The 7732-nt window shown below is 41.0% G+C and overlaps 1 non-coding gene across 1 annotated transcript; it reads right to left on the reverse strand.

Moving 5' to 3' along the window:
• Positions 1–1526: 1526 nt before the first annotated feature.
• On the reverse strand, positions 1527–1599 carry TRNAS-CGA (transfer RNA serine (anticodon CGA)). The gene has a single exon. It is a non-coding gene; the product is annotated as a tRNA-Ser (tRNA).
• Positions 1600–7732: the final 6133 nt, after the last annotated feature.

The following is a 7732-nucleotide window of genomic DNA, read 5'->3' on the forward strand; positions in this document are numbered from 1 at the left end:
GGCGGATACCAAACACTAGCTCTTTCATTCATATCCTTCTTTGAAGATCAGTTAGCAACATCCAGTACCTCTCCCTCTTAGAGACAATAAATCTCAAGTTATTGTAACTGTGCGAGTGAATGAGGAGAGTCCACTTCATAAACTTGTTTTACGAGAGACACGAATAGCGCAAAGTAACCTCTTCCTGAACGACGGATTCATCCGTATAGGCGTTAGAATTCTTTGCTTGGATCTCAACAGAGAACAACGTCATCCTTTGCTTCTTGCTGACTCTCATCGCTTCACAGAATGTCTCATCTTCCAAAAACATGTCCAGAACAACTTTGGACCTTTAGAGGTCGTCAGACTATAAAGAAGGTTTTACACAAGTGTCTTCTATGTAAAATATTGAACAGTTCAACCGTACAGAAAACTGAAGTTCCATTTCAGTCGGACCGAGTAAAGTCATCAAAGCCATTCGCTGTCATCGGAGTCGATTTCGCTGGCCCACTTTACATCGCCCTGTTCACATGCGCCACCACTCGTGCGATACATCTCGAACTTTGTTCTGACATGACTCTGAAAACACCAAGACATTTTCAAGCTGCAAACACGGAACTATTTTCTTCCAAAACACACCACTTTGCCGCTCAAAGTGAAATAGCATGGAAATTCATTTCATCGCCAGCTGCTTGGCGGGGAGTACTGCATAGTAGGTATTACAACATATTGGCCGCAGAAAGGACTAGGGAAATCGAGGCTTACTGAAGAATAATTAAATACGACACCCATAACTGAGGGCGAAGACTCGGATGAAGTAATTCCTTGATTGGTTATCATCCCAACAGGTCCAGAACCCGAAAAAAAATACAAGATCTGAGCAAGTTTCCCAACTGAGGCTAAATGTCTCTGATTACTTTTGGAAACGTTGGCAGAAGGATGAAGATCGAAAACGGCACAAGTCCGGAGAACTGCACCTCGGAGATGTCGTTTTGATCGAAGAGCATGTCACATGTGGAAAAGGGCAGGAATTGAATGTCTACAGGAAGGGAGAAGTCTCAGTATAAGAACAGTTGCTCTCCGTACGTCAGAAGGAAAGAATATCCACCCTCCGTTGCAGCTAGCCGTTCCCTTAGAGATCGACTGGAGTGGGGAGCATGAGGAGGATACAATATGTTGTCACTATACAAACCCTCAATATGTTTAACCCCTACTTGCCGACGCCAAGACCCTCCTCCGTTATACAGATATACACTTCTCTTTTATATTATCCTTTTAATATAATTTATATGCTACTAGCTGTGGTACCGGCGTTGTCCGGATCGTTTTTGAAAGTTTGCTTTTGAGATTTGTATTACCTGTTAACTAGGAGTAAATTGAACTTTATTGAATTCCTTATTGAGATGTTGATTGACATGTTATGATCTATTATGTAGTTTTAGGGTGATTTAGATGTATTTGAAACAGACTTTCAACGTATTAGGTCGTGTTACGTACATTTAGTACGTGTTGAAGAGATGTTAAGTACAGAACAAAAATGGCCAGCCGGACACCAGTGGGATCCGAACCCACAACCTCCCGATTTCGCGTCGGTTGCTCTACCAATTGAGCTATGGTGTCCGGCTGGCCATTTTTGTTCTGTACTTAACATCTCTTCAACACGTACTACATGTACGTAACACGACCTAATACGTTGAAAGTCTGTTTCGATTACAATGCGGTCGTGAAAATTCAATATTCATAGATGTATTTGATTTCAAGTTTCTGATTATTTGATGTTCAAGTGACACTTTGTCCTTGTGGAAGCTCGAATTGCTTGAGAAAAATTTGATCCTTTTAAAAAAGAAGAGTGATAACTACATGTGTATTTTTCCGTCGTGCTATAGATATAATGTACACGATTCCAACTGTCATTTTTACTGGCACCAATCAGCTTTGCGACCCCAAAAAGCATTGGATTCAACACTAATTTCGGTCATTTTAGTCCTTTTACGTTCTAATGGAGGCTGAACGTGTACTTAAACGTCAAAATACATCTCAGCGACAGATAGACAATGGATTCGACATTATTTTCCATTATTTTTACATCCCTTTCTATTCCCCACCCCTAGCGGTGGTTGTGATGTTTCATTTTCATAGTGGCTTTTTTTTTGGGTTTCAGTTAGTTGGTCATATGTGCACCAAGTTTCTTTGAGAGCTATTCTGGAACATACCCACATACATCAATGATCTCGGTTACTTTTACATTCATATCCACCCATTCTCAACCTCCATTCTGACTGCTGCTGTGGTATGATTTAATCGGCATCCAGAGTGTCACAGTTCAGAACAGCGAACTCGTAAACAATGGTTTCGACGTTAACATAAGTTGTTTTAGTTAATTTTAATATTTCACCCCCTCCCCTAGGAGTGCTAGGCGCGTTTTACCTCCACAGTATTTTGTCATATCGTAAGTCATATCATGTGGACCAAGTTTAGTTGAGAGCTATTTTGGATCATACACACATACATCTGTAATCTCGGTAATTTTGGACATTTTCTATTTCACCCTTCTCAACTCCAATGCCAATGGGAACTGAACATAGACATGAACGACAACCGTATTGCCACTATTCACCTCAGTGATCCCGAAAACTATGGATTCTACATTAATATTCATCGCTGTCTATTATTTTTATATTTCACCCCTTTTTCTGTAATTTTTATAATTCATGCGCCTCCCTAGGCGTGGTAGGGTATCTTACCCCCATAGTATTTTTTTCCGATAATAAGCCATATGTGCAACAAATTTCGTTGAGAGGTATGCTATAACAGACACACGCCCATAATCTCCGTCACCCCTCATTCCGATTGGGGATGAACTTTGACTTAAAAGGCATCCAGAGCGTCACATTTCATATCAGGGACTGCGAAAACTATGGCTTCGACACTAATATCGGCCGTTTTTAGTTATATTTCACCCTTTCCTCTAGGGGTCTTAAGGGTGTTTTGTCCCCTCAGCATTTTTTCCAGATAGTAGGTAATATTGGTACCAAATTTAGTTAGTAGCTATGCTGGAACATACGTACATCCATAATCTCGGTCACTATGGGCATTTTCTTTTCTTTAACCCTTCTCCCCCTGCCGATTGGGACTCAACTTGGACTTAAAACGATATCCGAAGTGTCACTATTCACCTCAGCGACCCCGAAAACCACGGATTCGACACTGTTTTCTATTATTTTTGTCTCTCGACCCCATCAGCCCGCCCCTAAGTGGGCTAGGGATGTCTTACCCCCCACAGTGCTCGTCTCCATATAGTAAGTCATAAGTGTACCAAGTATTGTTGAAATTTCCCCAGTGGTTTAGGAGGAGATGTGTAATTTACATGCACACATCTATTTTTATATAGAGACCAGTTACAATACCGAACCCTAGCGAAACTCTCAGGTGCACGTAAATGTAGAGCAGCGGTGGGTTTGTAAGGCTTGGTCGGTAACAGTTTTGTTACTTTGTAGCAGAAGGTATTGACACATTAGCTTGTAGGGCGAGATGCGTCAGGGATTTTGTTGCAGTTCTTACCAAAAGAGCTCCTATTTAATCAAGTTTTTCCTATGTTAAAACAGATCGTCTCTGGCGTATTGTTAAGAATGGATCCAGGGGTGCGGAACTACTTCACTAAATTAATTATCGCATTCCTAAGGGGAGGGGGATGATGGCAAGAAATTTGCAAATATTTCGAAAACGGCACTCTAACAGAATAATGCTTCGCATAGCATAACAACAATGAAATACACTGAGTTTTACTGTATAAGTCACCCACTTAACACTCAATAAGTCCTGTACTGCACTCAACCCTTGAAATTACAGTTCCATCGTCATTCGTCTGCCTCGGCTACTTCGGTAGAACAATGTTGATTCTTAGATCTAGGGTCGTGTAGGATTCTTTTCAGTAACTTCATTGCCCTATCGACAAGGGTTAAGAGGAGAGCATAATTACTTCAAATGACGAGCAAAAATGTACTTAGTAAAAATTTATTCAAGGAAATCACGATAATCGTGTATTACTGAATCCCCACCCAAAAAAAATCAATTACATTTGTCGCAACATGTTATAACGCAGTCACAATGCATAACGTGAATGGTGAAGGGATCTTGCCATTATTTACATTAGTGTCTTTCAAAGTGTGAAAATTCAATGGAGGATTTTTGGACAGGAAAACCAAAAAAAGGATAGAAAACCTGAAAGTCGGGCAACATTGTCCCAAACGATAACTGAGAGTTAACCCACACGCCTCGTGGAAAATATGACCTTCAACAAGTAGAATTCCAGATTTACATTTAATTAAGGTTATCCCCAAAATGGATCCTTAATCGAACCAAATTACCTATCAGTTGCTTTGGATATGTTGTGAAATCTTATTTGAAAGCATGATGTTTATTAGAAGTTAACAGCAATTATCACAATCTGAAATAAAATTTCACCATGTGTTGTCACATCATGACACCCTTAAGTTATAGATGAGTCGCGATGCTGAAATATGCATCACCCCAAAGAGATGTTCAGAATGAACCTACAACAATTGATCCAAGGGGATCTTACGTTACATCGTTCTGAAGGAACAAAACTACGGAATGCAGGGAAGCTTTGATTCACTGTGCGTTTAGAAGAAACGCCAAACACTGAAGTTAAATATAAGTGATAAATCACTCGAAAAATCTTCTTACTAAACCAACTTTCAGGTTATGAAACAGTTACATCGTTAAATTCGTTAAACTACAAATCCACAATACAAAACGAACAACACGAAATCTTTCCATTTCTAAATGACTACAACTACAAGTGATCGGTAGATCAACGACTCATCTATATAATGTGAATAACGCACAATAAAATATTATAACAGCTGACATATCGAAACCACATTCGTAGTATAAATACTACAAAAAATTAACTAAGTGTCAACCTACTGCACTATCGCAACATACCGTACACCCGAACAATAAATCTCGAAGTAAAGAAAAAGAAACAATGTCAAATGTAAAACGAAAGTTCATCGAACTTGAACACACGCGGCTAAGTAGTAGGGACCAGTCTCCATTAGCCAGGCTTCCTCGTGGGACAACTCTTACATTTAAGCCACTACTGATGCGACGCTATTATGGGAGCACCTTCCAGCTTGTAACAGTTATGCCAAAACATGGCCTAAATAGTATCTGCTAATATCTTCCATAACTGCATCCATTACTACAGACACTACCATCGTTCAAGTCGATTAGCAAAAGTGTCTAACCTATGACTTGGCTACGTACAAACGGCGTCCTGATCCTATCGCTGAGCCAACACTACAGTGTCTACACACCTGTAACGATAATTTGTCTACACGCGGCATCCCGAACCTATCGTTGAGCCATCACTGTTAGTAATCAGGTACATCCGACATCCCGAACCTATCGTCGAGCCAACGCTATGGTATCTACACATCACTGATACTGCCGGGCGAAGTCGACGATTTAAAATACTGTCCGGATATTTAAATCTAATTCACCTTCAAATTCAAACACATGAAGTAAAATCCGTTACAGAAATGAACTCTAATCTGGAAATATTAACTACCGGTATGTCCATTTCCTACGATAAATAACGGTTTTGAATATTTAAATATATCACTCATTAAAATTTAAATGGTTCATGTTTGTGGGTTACTGTAGTCACGTCCTAGTTCGTGAACCATGGGCAACGGCTGAGTGGCCTAGTAAGTGGTCCTGAGAGTCGGGATACCAGTTGCTATGGAATGGGAGTGGGCATCTCGGACATATTCTGAGTCGTGGCCCTCCTTGTGCTCAGGCGGCTAGGACTACACAATTCACCGGTGGTCCATAACCCGTTAGAGGAGAGATCCTCACTTGGACTATGTGCAAGAAGGGCAGCATCCTGCTTCATGAATTTACCGAGCTCAGAACACTTTAAGTAAGCCTCGGACCTATGGGAGTAATGGAGTCCCACTCCCATTTGACAGGCGAGGGACTCCTTGGAAACAACTTGGCGAACGAAATGGAATTCGATGGGGAGCTATCAATATTAATGGGGCTTATGGAAGAAAGGAGGTAGAACTTGCTGAGTCAGCAAAGAGGATGCATCTGGATGTGCTAGGAGTAAGTGATATTCGGGTAAGGGGAGATAAGGAGGAAGAGATAGGAGATTATAAAGTGTACTTGACGGGTGTTAGAAAGGGAAGGGCAGAGTCTGGGGTAGGGCTCTTTATCAGGAATACCATTGCACGCAACATAGTTTCTGTTAGGCACGTAAGTGAGCGAATGATGTGGGTAGATTTGTCAGTGGGAGGAATTAGGACAAGAATTGTGTCCGTGTATTCACCATGTGAGGGTGCAGATGAGGATGAAGTTGACAAGTTTTATGAAGCATTGAGTGACATCGTGGTCAGGGTCAACAGCAAGGATAGAATAGTGCTAATGGGCGATTTCAATGCGAGAGTTGGGAATAGAACTGAAGGATACGAAAGGGTGATTGGTAAATGTGGGGAAGATATGGAAGCTAATGGGAATGGGAAGCGTTTGCTGGACTTCTGTGCTAGTATGGGTTTAGCTGTTACGAATACATTCTTCAAGCATAAGGCTATTCACCGCTACACATGGGAGGCTAGGGGTACCAGATCCATAATAGACTATATCTTAACAGACTTTGAATTCAGGAAATCTTTTAGGAATGTACGAGTTTTTCGGGGAGTTTTCGATGATACAGACCATTATCTGATCTGTAGTGAACTAAGTATCACTAGGCCTAGGGTAGAGAAAGTGAAATCTGTCTGCAAACGAATAAGGGTAGAAAATCTCCAGGACGAGGAAATTAGACAGAAGTACATGGATATGATTAGTGAGAAGTTTCGAACAGTAGACAGTAAGCAGGTTCAGGATATAGAAAGTGAATGGGTGGCATACAGGGATGCTGTAGTAGAAACAACAAGGGAATGCCCAGGAACAACTGTGTGTAAAGATGGGAAAAGGCGAACATCTTGGTGGAATGATGAAGTGAGAGCAGCCTGTAAACGTAAAAAGAAGGCTTATCAGAAATGGCTCCAAACAAGGGCCGAGGCAGACAGGGATTTGTACGTAGATGAAAGAAACAGAGCGAAACAAATAGTTGTTGAATCCAAAAAGAAGTCATGGGAAGATTTTGGTAATAACCTGGAAAGGCTAGGTCAAGCAGCAGGGAAACCTTTCTGGACAGTAATAAAGAATCTTAGGAAGGGAGGGAAAAAAGAAATGAACAGTGTTTTGAGTAATTCACGTGAACTCATAACAGATCCCAGGGAATCACTGGAGAGGTGGAGGGAATATTTTGAACATCTTCTCAATGTAAAAGGAAATCATCATGGTGGTGTTGCAAACAGTCAAGCTCATGGGGAGGAGGAAAATAATGTTGGTGAAATTATGCTTGAGGAAGTGGAAAGGATAGTAAATAAACTCCATTGTCATAAGGCAGCAGGAATAGATGAAATTAGACCTGAAATGGTGAAGTATAGTGGGAAGGCAGGGATGAAATGGCTTCATAGAGTAGTAAAATTAGCGTGGAGTGTTGGTAAGGTACCTTCAGATTGGACAAAAGCAGTAATTGCACCTATCTATAAGCAAGGGAACAGGAAGGATTGCAACAACTATCGAGGTATCTCATTGATTAGTATACCAGGCAAAGTATTCACAGGCATCTTGGAAGGGAGGGTGCGATCAGTGGTTGAGAGGAAGTTGGATGAAA

This window comes from Anabrus simplex, chromosome 5, assembly GCF_040414725.1.
Source record: "Anabrus simplex isolate iqAnaSimp1 chromosome 5, ASM4041472v1, whole genome shotgun sequence".
Classification (NCBI taxonomy): Eukaryota; Metazoa; Arthropoda; class Insecta; order Orthoptera; family Tettigoniidae; genus Anabrus; species Anabrus simplex.